The sequence below is a fragment of the Bos indicus x Bos taurus genome, chromosome 1, assembly GCF_003369695.1.
Source record: "Bos indicus x Bos taurus breed Angus x Brahman F1 hybrid chromosome 1, Bos_hybrid_MaternalHap_v2.0, whole genome shotgun sequence".
NCBI lineage: Eukaryota > Metazoa > Chordata > Mammalia > Artiodactyla > Bovidae > Bos > Bos indicus x Bos taurus.
Genome location: NC_040076.1, coordinates 131,394,349 through 131,408,592, shown reverse-complemented (window position 1 = coordinate 131,408,592; position 14,244 = coordinate 131,394,349). Strand labels below are relative to the sequence as shown.

The following is a 14,244-nucleotide window of genomic DNA, read 5'->3' as shown; positions in this document are numbered from 1 at the left end:
TTTCTGTGGGTTTTCTTAGTTCTTATATATATTATCGTATATTCTTATATGCCTGGTAATTTCTGATTGATTGCTGGACACTGTTTTTCAAAACTTATTTGTGGGATTTCCCTACTATGTAGAATAGGTGTGCCCTCCTCCAGAGAAGCCTTATGCTAGCTACTTCCAGGGACCTAGGTGCTCTACTCTTTGGGACCACCAAGTTCAAGGATTGAGGGTTTCTGACTCACCCAGAAAATGGGAGAGTTGGAGTCCAGTTGTGCATGAGGGTCCATAGGAGACACTGTTGATGTCTCAATTAACTCCCTCCAATCCCTACCATTGGTTCTGTGTGTTTATCCCATAGTGTTGTTATGCCTTTCTGCTAATAGCTAGTACCTGAAACATTATTCAGAGGATTGCCATTGGACCTTGGACTATTGGATCCACCTTGCACACTGAGATAGCAGGAATTTTCTGGGAGTTCTTACCCTCAGGGTTGCCCATAACTCATACCTGATTGGTACAGAAATAACTGGGCTTCCCAGGTGGCACTAGTGGTAAATAATCCACTTGCCAATGAAGGAGATGTTTGAGATGAGAGTTCTATCCCTGAGTTGGGAAGATCCCCTGGAGGAGGGCATGGCAACCCACTCCAGTATTCTTGCCTGGAGAATCCTATGGACAGAGGAGCCTGGCAGGCTACAGTGCATGGAATTGTAAAGAGTGGGACACAACTGAAGCAGCTTAGCATGCACACATGCCCAGAAATAACTGGTTTATATCCACTCAAGAAATCCTATAGCCAATGAATAATTTGTGGAGGAGTACAAAAGCCAAGCTCCTTTGCCTGGAGATAAGAAAATCTGTGATATGCAATTTATACTTTAGAACTCCCTGCAAATCAGGCTGAAGCTGGAACTCACCTGAATTTTCTCACCCTAGGTTGGCTTCTTTCTTTTCTCTATCCTACCTCTCAGTCATCAGTTTTTTCCTGAGAGTAATTTCTTAACAGATCAGCTTCATGGAACCCTTGGCTCAGTGTCTTCTTGAAGAACCTGACTGCAGATAAGTCTTTAAAAAAAATTATTTATTTTAAATGGAAGGATAATTGCTTTATAGTATTGTGTTGGTTTCTGCCAAACATTAACATGAATCAGCCATAGGTATATATACATCCCCTCCCTCTTGAACCTCCATCCCACCTCCCTCCCCATCCTACCCCTCTAGCTGGAGAAATCAACATTCTTGACTTCAGACTATGCTACAAAGCTACAGTCATCAAGAGAGTATGATACTGGCACAAAAACAGAAATATAGACCAATGGAACAAGATAGAAAGCCCAGAGATAAACTCATGCACCTTTGGGTACCTTATTTTTGACAAAGGAGGCAAGAATATACTATGGGGCAAAGAAAGCCTCTTCAGTAAGTGGTGCTGGGAAAACTGGACTGCTAAGTGTAAAAGAATGAAATGAGAACACTTCCCAACATCGTACACAAAGATAAACTCAAAATGTAAGTGCAGATAAGTCTTGTCTACAGCTAAGACCTACCAGAGAGAGCTTCTTTGATCCCCTTCTGATCTGATTTTCTAGGTAGCTCTTCCTACCATTCCCAGCAGGCAGGTCTAGCTAGATCTGATTTTCTTTCCCTAAAGGTATATCTCTTTGGGATCCCAAATTAATATAATGAGAATCTCAAACAAAAGTCTCTACCCTGAATGAATTATTGACTTTGGTTTTTCTCTCTCTCTTTCTTGACAGACACAGACGCTGACCAAGAAAACAAGTATTAATCTTTCTCCTATCTGCAATTGCCTCCATGATGCTCCAGCATGCTGCTTACCTAGTTGGTTGCAGCTACAGTACATTTTCCAGTAACTCTTGCAGTTACATGGGCTGAGTCCTGGCCAACAAAGAAGTGGCCAGAAATGATAGATGTCTCTTCAAACCCTGACCTCTTAATAAACCCACATTGATCTTCCATGTATTTGTTTTTCTGTTGTCACCAGATGGATACAGAGGACTTAATGAAGGACTCTGAGACTCTTGAAGTGATGAGAGTCTTGAATCATCTTGAGTGATGATTCCTTGAATAGCTATATGGAACAGAATTGTCTCCACAATTTTTGTCATCAGATTATGATAACAACAAGAAAACTTCTTTGGTTAAATTATTGAAAATTAGATTTCTTTTTTACAATTATTGAACCATGAATCATACACATTTTTTTTTCTTTACTGGGGGCACTGGTGATTATTGTTGTACCACCTTGTTTCTATCTCACAATATATCTGCTCAACTCTAGCCTTTTGATTTATGAAATTATTTATTTAACAAACATTTATTGGGTGCTAACCACCATTCTTAGAGAAGGAAATGGCAACCCACTCCAGTATTCTTGCCTGGAAAATTCTGTGAACAGAACAGACCCCCTGCTGTCCATGGGGTCTCAGAGTTGGACATGACTGAAGCGACTTAGCATGCATGTGTGCATTGGAGAAGGAAATGGCAACCCACTCCAGTGTTCTTGCCTGGAGAATCCCAGGGACAGAGGAGCCTGGTGGGCTGCTGTCTATGGGGTTGCACAGAGTCAGACACAACAGAAGTGACTTGCAGCAGCAGCAGCAGCCACTGTTCTAGACACTAGTGATACAACAGTAAATGAAAAGGTGTCCCTCTTCTCAAGGAACTTCCATTCTATGAGGTCGTTTCTTGGCCATGGTGGGGAATCTTTCTTTCTTACTATCCCATGAACAGTGAACAGACTTACCAGTTTCTTACAAGGCGAGATTTTCCTTTTCTTTTTTCTAATAGATTATTTACTTCTATCTCATACCTTTTCTGTTTTCAATTTTATCTTCTTTAATCACTCAGTCGTGTCTGGCTCTTTGTGACTCTTTGTGACATCATGGACTATACCTGCCAGGCTCCTCTGTCCATGGACTTCTCCAGGCAAGAATACTGGAGTGGGTTGCCATTCTTTTCTCCAGGGGATCTTCCTGACCCAAGGATCAAACCTGGGTCTCTCACATGGCAGGCATTTTTTTTATTGTCTGAATCACCAGGGAAGTCTCTTTAAATTATGGAGGAAGGCTAATTTCAAAACAGTCAAACTGTTTCCTCCATTTTACTTCATTAAAGATGAATCCATATCAAATGTACTCCATTTTAAATTTTTCCTATGCCAGTCACTATGTGATTATGTGACCTCTGAATTGTAACCATTTGTATCTTTGCTGTGTGGTTTTAACACAATTCACAGTTCCATAGGCTTTTAAAATTTTATTTATTTATTCATTTGGCTGTGTGTGGGATCTTTCATTGCAGCAGAGGGACGCTCTAGTTGCAGCATGTGGGCTTAGTTTCTCCTTGATAAGTGGGATCTTAGTTCTCCAACCAGGGATCAGACCCATGTCTCCTGCACTGCAAGGCAGATTCCTAATCACTGGACCAACAGGGAAGTCCTAGTTTCATAGGCTTTGACATTAGACACCACTAGTCTTGTACAACTCATGTATTATTAATTTTTCTCATTTAAATGGACTTTATTTTTTAGAGAAGTTTTAGGTTTATGGCAATATTGAGCAGAAAGCACAAAGTTCTCATATACTCCCTGTCCCACTGGTTTCTCCACTGATTGCTGATAACATCCTGAACAGTAGTATACTTTTCACAATTGATGGATCCACACTGATACATCAATATCACTCGAAGTCCATAGTTTATACTAGGGTGTGCAGTTGGTGTTATACATTCTGTGGATTTTAACCAGTGTATAATGATATGTGCCACATATAGTATCAAACAGAACAGTTTCACTGTCCTAAAAGTCCTGTGTGCTCTGCCTATTCATTCTTACCTCCTCTTCTTCAGCAACTACTAATCATTTTACTGTTTCCTGAGTTTTGCCTTCTCTGGAATGTCATATAGTTAGAATCATATAGTATGTATGTATCATATATTATGTATGGCTTCTTCTACTTAGGAATGTACCTTTAAGTTTCCTTCGTGTCTCTCATGACTTGATATCTCATTTCTGTTTTAGCACTGAATAATATTTCATTATCTGGATGTACCACAGTTTATTTATCCATTCACCTATTGAAGGACATCTTGGTTGCTGCCAAGTTTTGGTAATCATGAATAAAGCTTCTATAGACACCCATGTGCAGATTTTTGTGTAAACATAAGTTTTCAACTCATTTGGACAAATACCAAGAAGAACAATTTTTGAATCTTATGATAAGAGCATGTTTAGTTTTGTAAGAAATTGTCAAACTGTCTTCCGAAGTGGCTATACCACTTTGCATTCCCATCACCAATGGATGAAAGTTCCTATTGCTCCACATACTCATCAGCACTTGGTGTTATCAGTATTTTAGACTTTTGGCATTCCAACAGGTATGTAGTGGTATCTCATTGTTGATTTGATTTGCATTACCCTAATGTCAAAAGCAGAGATATTACTTTGCCAATAAAGGTCCGTCTAGTCAAGGCTATGGTTTTTCCAGTGGTCATGTATGGATGTGACAGTTGGACTGTGAAGAAAGCTGAGCACTGAAGAATTGATGGTTTTGAACTGTGGTGCTGGAGAAGACTCTTGCGAGTCCCTTGGAGTGCAAGGAGATCCAACCAGTCCATCCTAAAGGAGACCAGTCCTGGGTGTTCATCGGAAGGACTGATGCTGAGGCTGAAACTCCAATACTTTGGCCACTTCATGCAAAGAGTTGACTCATTGGAAAGACTCTGATGCTGGGAGGAATAGAAGGCAGGAGGAGAGGGGGATGACAGTGGATGAGATGGCTGGATCTCATCACTGACTTGATGGACATGAGTTTGGTGTGAACTCCGGGAGTTGGTGATGGACAGGGAGGCCTGGCATGCTGCGATTCATGCGGTCACAAAGAGTCGGACAGGACTGAGTGACTGAACTGAACTGAACTGAACTGAATGTCATATGAGGGCTTCCTTGGTGGCTTAGACAGTAAAGAATCTGCCTGCAGTGCAGAAGACTTGGGTTCAATCCCTGGGCCAGGAAGATCCTCTGGAGAAGGGAATGGCAAACCACTCAAGTATCTTGCCTGGGAAATCCCATGGACAGAAAAGCCTAGTGAGCACAGTCCATGGGTTGTGAAAAGTTAGACTCGACTGAGTGACTAGGACAATGACATATGATGTTGGAACATCTTTTCATATGATTATTTGCTAGCAGCTATCTTTGGCAAGGGCTTCCCAGGTGGCTCTAGTGGTAAAGAACTTGCCTGCCAATGCAGGAGATGTAGTAGACATTGGTTCGATCCCTGGGTCAGGAAGATCCCCTGGAGGCGGACATGGCAACCCACTCCAGTATTCTTGCCTGGCGAATCCCATGGCCAGAGGAATCTGGTGGGATATAGTCCATAGGATTGCACAGAGTGGGACACGACTGAAGCGACTTAGCACACGCACACACATATCTTTGGCAAAGTGTTAAGGTCCTTTGCTCATTTAAAAAATAGTTTATTTAAACTTTAAAGTTTATTTTATTTTATTAACTATTTTAAGGAATAATTTGTTATTATAATGTATTGTTGAATTTTAAGATTTCTTTGTGTATTTTGGATAACAGTTCTTTATTAGGTATATCTTTTGCAAGTATTTTCTCCTAGGCAGTGGCTTTTCCTCTCATTCTTTTGATGTTATCTTTCACTGAATTTTCTTTTTTTCTACCTATAGCACTTTTGTCATCAAATGTGTGGGTTTTCCACACCAAACAATTCCCTGCAGACAGCAGCTGACTGTCACACAGTTTCATTTCATTCTGGCATTAACTATCCAGAGCTAGTGCAGACTCTATAGATTAAGGGCTCCATCCCAGAAGACTGCCCCCACCTTCAAACTCCAATCACAAGTCCAGGTCACCTGTACTTCTGGTCAAGCGGCTATAGAGTTGGAGGGGTCCCTCCTGAAGTTTGGTAATTTTCTAGAACAGCTCACAGAACCTAGGAAGTGTTTTACTTTTCATTATCCATTTATCATAAGGAATACAACTCAGGAACACCACCCTCCCTGCCCTTCAGTGTGTTCACTGGCTGAGAAGGTCTCCAAACCCTGTAGCTTAGGGTTTTTATGGAGGTTCCATTTTATGTGCACAGTTGATTACATCACTGGCCATTGATGATCAACTCAATCTCCAGCCCTTCTTTCCTCCCCAGAAGGGAGGGGGTGGGGCTAAAAATTTCAAACCTCTAATCACACAGTTTGGGCTTTCCTGCTGGCTTGGTGGTAAAGAACTCACCTGCCAATGCAGGAGATGTTGGTTTGATCCTGGAGAAGGAAATGGCAACCCACTCTAGTATACTTGCCTGAGAAATTCCATGGATAGAGGTGCCTGGTGGGCTCCGGTCCATGGGGTTGTAAAGAGTTAGACACAACTTAGCATCTGGACAATGATGTTAAATATGTTCTTTAAAGAAAAGTAATTTAATTCTATTAAGGTTTTATTAGTGCTTTGTCTGTTTTGGTTAGTTTTTTGGGGAAATGGACCCTAGGAAAAGCATAGTGCTTGGGTGGCAGAGAATGCCTAGTCCTGCCCAGAGTGAGAGGGGCACCTGACTGACCTCTTTATAGCACACAGGAAAAAATTGTAGTTGAAATCGAAGATAGTCAGCAGAGGCTGAAATTTCCAGAATGTTTGGGAAAGAGTGATTTTTTTTCCCCCAAAGTACAAAAACCTTAGCAAGAGTTCAGATGAACTCTGTGTCCCTCTTCACCACTCTGGTAATGGGCAGCCCAGGGTGAACTCTTCTGGGCAAATGCAGTGTCTTGAGAGAATATACTCAGTTCGATGTACACACAGATCTGAAATCAGCCTCTGCTCCTGAACTGATGGGTGTGTCCCATGAGTGAGATTGGGGTTTTGCTGCTGAAACCTTCACCTAGATATGGTTGAGCCATCCATTTCTAGGAAAGTTGGATATCTTTTATTTGGAATTCTACAACCTTCCTAAAAAGGAGTAGATATTTGATGAATCACTCTAAATTTTCCTTTTCTCCTGAAGCTCCTCCTTATTACTAGCAATAAGACCAGGGGGTTGGGTGGGGGAGGGAGTGAGGGAGAGAGAACACGAAAGAGAACACTCACTTATCAAGAGGTTTGGACCATGGCCGATTTGAAATATTACTAACCTTGCATTTTCAAATTTGATGCACAACAACCAAGATGCTAATACTTTCCTTAGTTTAGAAAAAAAAAAAAAATCCTTTCACCCATCTCTTCTAGCCGAAGATTAGGAAAGAGGCTTTAAGAAGATTTAAAAAAAAAAAAAAACCCAACTTCTGAGCAGCGGAAAAAATGGTTTGTGATTCAGGGGCTTCGGGCAATTCATCATGGAAATTGGGTTTCTTAGCAGACATCGTGTGAATCCTTTCGTCCCTGTCAACTTTTTAATACATTACATTGAGAATGTAAATCGTGTCGGTGAGGGGGAGTGGAGGAAAAAAGGGAGCGAGAGAAAAGAGAAAGCTTCCTCATTTTGGATTTAGAAGGAAGGAAGCATGAGGCCTGTAATTCATATTAACTAAATAATAAAAAAATCTGTATAAATATATAGATATGCAGGTCTATCTGGGGAGGGAGTGAGGAGAAGTGAGTGAGACAGAGTAAAATTGAAATCGTTTTATCCTTTTGAAGGGCCTTTAATGGGTGCTCCTTGTAATTTATTTTTATTCCCTTTAGTTTTTATTCCTCTAGGTTTGTTTCTTTAGTTTTGTGAATCAACTTATTTGCATCACTCATACAAAAGCAGAGGACAGAGGCATGAGGTCAGGATTTCCACAACTGAGGGAAACAGAAAAAGGGAACAGAATTTAATACCTTATTAATAGGGAATATTGCTGAGAGATCTGGGGCTTCGGCCCTGTCTGACCACAGGACTGGGCAGAGCCCTTGACTGGCCTCTTTACTACCCTCATAGCCCAACTTCATTCCTTGTTCTGAAGATGTTTTGTTCCCTCTAACTAAGTGGTTCACGTCTACTCGGGGCTGTTGGGGATAAGATTAGTAGGTGATTGCTTGCTGGCTCTATAGACTGTTCTCCTTATCCTTCCCTCAACATTATTTGCTGTCATTTTGCCTCCTCTATGGGTTTATCATCAAAATTCATTGTGTTGTTGTTCAGTTGCTAAGATGCGTCTGACTCTTTGCAACCCCATGGATTGCAGCACTCCAGGCTTCCCTGTCCTCCACTATCTCCTGGAGTTTTCTCAAACTCACATCCATTGAGTTGGTGATGCTATTGAACCATCTCATCGTATGTTACCCCTTCTCCTCATTGGAGAGGTCCTTCTTTGTTCTTCTTTCTAGCTTTCTTGGGTGATGGCGTGTCTCTCTGATCCTCTCGAGACTGAAGAAGCTTCAGTCCAGTGATTTTCCTCTATGGATGCGGGGGTGCGGTTCAGCAACACTGGGCACCGCCTGAAAGAGGACGGGATGGGTCTTCCAGGGCCATTTTCCTGTTGATGTTTCTGACAAGGGGAAAGATAAGAGGGAGAAGTTTGATTCCATTGCTTCTTTATTCTGATGCTCCCAGCATCCAGTTCAGACTCATATACACAGACAACTATGCTTTGCTTAGCCAGCAGCCTAGTCACCTCTTGAATGGAGCTGGGGACTGGCTTCCTATTGATTTTGTTCTATACAATCAGGTAGGAAGATGGGGCAGGGGGCTGGGAATCTCACTTTTGCCTTCAGTTCAGTTCAGTTCAGTCGCTCAGTCGTGTCCGACTCTTTGCGACCCCATGAATCGCAGAACGCCAGGCCTCCCTGTCCATCACCAACTCCCGGAGTTCACCCAGACCCATGTCCATCGAGTCAGTTATGCCATCCAGCCATCTCATCCTCTGTCGTCCCCTTCTCATCCTGCCCCAAATCCCTCCCAGCATCAGAGTCTTTTCCAATGAGTCAACTCTTCGCATGAGGTGGCCAAAGTACTGGAGTTTCAGCGTTAGCTTCATTCCTTCCAAAGAAATCCCAGGGCTGGTCTCCTTCAGAATGGACTGGTTGGATCTCCTTGCAGTCCAAGGGACTCTCAAGAGTCTTCTCCAACACCACAGTTCAAACGCATCAATTCTTCGGCGCTCAGCCTTCTTCACAGTCCAACTCTCACATCCATACATGACTACAGGAAAAACCATAGCCTTGACTAGGCCTCACATATTTTGAGCTAATACTCTTTTCTTCTTGACACTGAGGAAAAAGAAAAAAAAAATCTTCGTAAGAACTGATATGACTCCTATGGGGCAACTGATCAGTAAATTGTGAAAAAGAAGGAGAGATACCGCCTGCATTGTGATGTTCAGGGATCATAATGGAATTAAATGGAGACTTTTAATCATTCTTAGGTATATGGAAAATGGGCTTATGTTTGAATTCACTTTTAAAAAATTAATTTAAATTGTATATTTATCAATGTAATGTATTTAGACATGACCAAATTAAGAAAAACAGAAGCCTCCTATACATTGCCCAGTCCCTGCACATTCTTTCTTTTTGCAAGATTTTTTTTTTTTTGATGTGGACCATTTTTAAAGTCTTTATTGAATTTGTTGCAATATTGCTTCCAATTTATGTTTTGGTTTTTTGGTTACAAGGCATCTTATTCCTGGATTAGGGATTGAAACTGCAACCCCTGCTTTGGAAGGTGACATCCTAACAACTGGACCACCCACTCTTGAAGATATTTTTTCTGATATTTTCCTCCATAAACCTAAATGCTGTGATTATTGTCTTCTTTTTCCATTGCAGAGATCTAATCACTCCTGTGCTGGTACTTGAAGACTCAGACCTATTGTTCCCTACATCACCACCCCTCATTCTTCCAGAATAGTTCTAACAGTCAGTGTTTATTATGATAAATATGCAGATATAGCTTACCACTGAGCAAAGCAGGGCACTATTGCTCTCAGCTCTTCAGTCCTCTTTTGAGTCCCACCAGTTCTCACTGCTGACAAGGCTGCTGAGGGAGATGGTTCTGGAATTTCCTTTCCCCTTACTTTTGGGCTGGCTCTGCTCTTCTCTGGATTTCCATGTCTTCCTTTTTGGGTTTATATTTTTTGGTTTACACCTGCAACTAGACAAAATACATCCTCTAATAGAGAGAGTATGTAAATGAAAAACATTTGAGCTCTGTGTCTGGTATTTTTATTTTACCATATGATTCATTGGTGTTATTTATAGACCCTAGGCTGAAAACCATTTCCTCTAAGACTTTTTAAAGCACTGTCCTCTCTTATCTAGCATCCAGCTTTGTTATTGGGGAGGGGGATGCCTTTTGGATCTTTATTCCTTTGAATGTACTATGCCTTGTTTTTAGGATGTCCTATTTAACCCAATATTCTAAAACATTATGATGAGGTGTACTTTTTAAAGTCCTCATTATGCTGGGTACTCAGTAGACTTTAAATCTGGAAACTAAAGTCCATCAGTTCTTATATATTGTCTCTGAGAATATCTTCTAGTCTTTTTACTTTGTTCTGGTGGATACCCTGGTTTTCTCAATAGTTTCTCTCATATTTTAAGTTTTTAATCTACTTTCTTGGAGACTTTCTTGATTTTATATTTATTCCTTTCGCTGATTTTAAAATTTTTGGTTGTCGTTTTTTTTCTATTTCCTTTCCCCACTCCCCCAAATCCCAAACATCTTGCTAATTCTTTGTCCCTTTATACCTTTTCTATCTCTGAGATTACTCTTTTCAAGTTTTCTTTTAGGCCAATTCTTTTTTGTTTTGGTTCTTGAGGTTCTACCCACTCTTCTTTGTTTCCCCATCCTTGTTTTGGTGTCTCTGTTTTGGACTGGAGAAAATAACTAAGGCTGATTAGAAACCCTGTGTGGGTGGCAGCAAGGCTTCTTCAATGGTGGTTCTTTCTGGGATGTAGTAAATGGTGAGCCAGCCACATTGTAGGGGAGCCTCTAAACATCAATAATTGGATCTCCTCTTAGGAAGTTTTGTTAATTTCCTCTAGAGAATAATCTTCCTGTTTCTTGCCAAGACCCATGTATTCCTGGCTGCCTGCTCCTGAGAGTGAGGTAGAATCTGGTGGCCTCACAGATTAGTATATAGGCCTCTAATCTAATCCTTTGTGTTTGGCTTCATACCTAATCCCTGACCTCTGATCTGAAGCCTCTGCTTGATCTACTCCAGAGAATAAACGTCCCGTCTCCTGTAGAGGTGAGAGATCTGCTTGATGCCCGGGTGCCTGGGATGGCTGGGGGGTGGGGTTAGGGTGGAGGGGGTGGGAACTTGGAAGATCCAACTGTTCTTTATATAGATTTTCACAAGTTCATGGTACACCTCACCCTGGCTTCCAGAGTACTTAGTGCTTTGGGGGCCAGGTCTCTTCCTCTGATGGCAGGACCAAGTGGTTTGCTTTCCATCTGTGTAGCTCCTCTGTAGGCACAAGGATTTTACTTACTTTGTTCCTTTGGGGCAGTCACCACCCATTGGTCTCTTTCTGGGTTCCAAATCCTGCGGAAACGAATCCTCCACTCTCTCCTATTTTGCCATCCTTCTGGTCTTGCTGGTTATTGCTTTTTGATTCCTTTAATTTAGAGAGTGAGGGGTGTAGGGGAGATGGATGTGTGTGGTTGGCTCACCATGTTGGACCAGAGGAGAACCAGCTCATTCTTGCCTAAATCTCTGCTCAGTTTGTTTCTGACAAGGCTGGTGAGTGAGGACACTGGGAACCACAGTGACATGGGCCTCAGTTTCAGGGACTTTCCCAATGCTCTGAGCCCTGGGAACATCTGGGAGCAGAGCCTGGGAGCAAGCGAGACACCTGGTGAGCCAGCATCTTCTACTTATGGACCTCAGTGCTCAGTCCAAGGCCAAGACCACATGGCAGAATATTTGTAGATGAACTGAAGAGCTTGGCAGAGATAAGCAATCTCAGGACTTGTCTTTCTTTTCATCAATAGGGTTTCTCTATCCAGGGTCTGCTCAGAGCTGTGATCAAAAACAAACAACAGCAACAAACCCTATCATTGGAGACCTTTGTATTCTCTACAGATTGTTCAAGGCTTTGCATGAAAAGCTTAAAAACTATCTCAGGAAGCTCTCAGGCTAAAACCTTCCACCCCCACCCAACCCCCCTCCTCTACCACCTCAACTGGGAAAGTAAACAGGGGAGGGAAAGAGCAAAACAAGGGAAGAAGGGACTGTGGCAGTTCCCAGCAGCCATCATCCAGAGTAGCATCTTGATTTCATAAGCACCATTTTAGCATAAATTATCTCATTTTTAGCTTGTCAATTTGGATAATCTTGGCCCCAGAATGGATTCAGGGGGTCTTAAATGATCTGGTTTGGCTCTTCACAGAGTCTGAATTTGCAGATAATTGCCAGAGCTCTTTTGGCTGGGTAAACTTGTTATCAATTGCCTTTTTAAAAGTCAGCACTAAAATAATCATTCCCGTGAGCAAAACCCATTACAAACCTTCACTTTGAGAGCATAAACACATTTCCGTGCTGGGGAACAAATGTGTGAGATTTCATCACTGCTACATCTGGGAAGGCTTGTGAGAGCTCGAAGATACATTAAGAAAGTCCCTGGGTGGCTAAGCCTCAGGCCTAAGCTGGGGATCAGATACCTTCAGGGGGCCCTGGCTGCAGTCTCTGGGCACCTCTCATGTGCATCCCCTGCTGGGCAGAGATGCTGTGGCCTCCTGTGTCAGCATCACCTTACGGACATCACTGTCTCATCTGTCACAGCACCGCCCCAAGTCAATTCCTTCCTTATGGCCAGTTGGCCTCATATTCTTTGTCGTAAGAACACCTCCTCATTTATAAAAGAACAAACTTCAGGGTCAGTCTGAAAGAGCAACCCATGGGATGATGGAAAGTAGTGGCTAAACAGGCTGAAGTCTGGATTCTGGCCTCCTCTCAGTGACTTTGGGCAACTCAGCTGAGTGAGGCCTGAGTTTCCCCATCTACCTAGGGTTTTAATATTTGTTCCAGTGTTTCTCAGCGTTGTTGTAAAAATTAAGCTTTAAAGCTGTAAAAGTTGCTTTATAAATAGAAAAATATAATGTTAATACATTTTTATGTAAAAGGACACTATATTAATTTTCCTTTTCATGGGACAATCACAGGAGTGTCCATTCTGGTTTTCTCATTTCTAATTTTTATATTGTTAAACACATAATATTGATTGATATAAATATAATTTATTTATTATTGTTTCAAGGCAGGCATGGGCCTAATCCTGAACCAAAATTTTATTTCTTGAGTCTTAAGGCTACCTAGAATATGTGTAGTACACATATCAATAGCTTTTGTAGTCAGCTTAAAATTTCTGATGCTCAAGTTTATACCCTTTTTCTTGGTTTTGGCCTGAGTACATGTGGGTGATGAGTGGTTTCTTATACTGTGGGGTAATTTGATTTAGAGAATGTAAAAGCAGCCCATGCTGTGTGTCTTCATGATCTGCTCTGAGGGGAGACTGTTTGCTGGGCTCTTGGTATTTGTTTACCATTTAGCAGAAGCTGGGATTGATCCCACAGCAACCCCCAACCCCTACCCCATTTCCAGCAGTTGTCCCAGATCCCTCTTCTCTCATAACTGTTATCCCCCCCAAATACTCTCAGAAGATAACTCCACCTCCTTCCCCCACAAGAGGGAAGTCCCTCAACTCCTGCATGTCTGTAAAGGCCCTGGAAAGGAGCAGTGAGGAGGCAGAGTGGCTGGAATGGTGCTGAGAAGAAAGGTCAAAAGGCCGGGGCCTCGTTGCTCCCAGGCAGCTTCTATGGCAGAAGCTCAAGGTGATGGGAACTCTCTCGAGGCTTTGAGCAGAGAAGTGCTATTTTCTGGCTTACGTTTGATGATATCACACTGGCTGCTCTACTAAGAATGAAGATGCCAGAAGAGATCAAAGGCAAAAACAGCAGATCCATTTGGAGGCCAGCACAGTAATCCAGGTGAGAGAGGATGGTGGCTATCTCTAGTCCCATCTGTATACCCAGTAGTCTGCTGCATGTACTCACTTGAATGTCCCATTGATAATGCGAAATCACTCAATCCCGAGTAAGACTGTCTCCCATCTGCCCCATGTTATGTCCCTTGTCTCCGTGGGGTAAGCTCTGTCTTCTGGGCTTTTTCAGCCCAAATGCCTCCTTGGTTCCTCCCCCTCCCTCACCTCCAGTTAGCAGGATGAGCCTATGGATTCCACTTCCTGGGTATTGTTCCATTCTGTGCCTTCTTCCTATTCCGTGCCCACTGCCTTGAGTC

At 42.3% G+C, this 14,244-nt stretch overlaps 1 long non-coding RNA gene across 1 annotated transcript in view; it reads left to right on the top strand.

Moving 5' to 3' along the window:
* The window catches only part of LOC113899208, a 44,271-nt gene extending 41,982 nt beyond the window's left edge, over positions 1 to 2,289 (top strand). Inside the window, exon 2 of the long non-coding RNA XR_003512870.1 lies at positions 1,746 to 2,289. This is a non-coding gene — a long non-coding RNA (uncharacterized LOC113899208). The remainder of the gene's footprint in view (positions 1 to 1,745) is intronic.
* Positions 2,290 to 14,244: the final 11,955 nt, after the last annotated feature.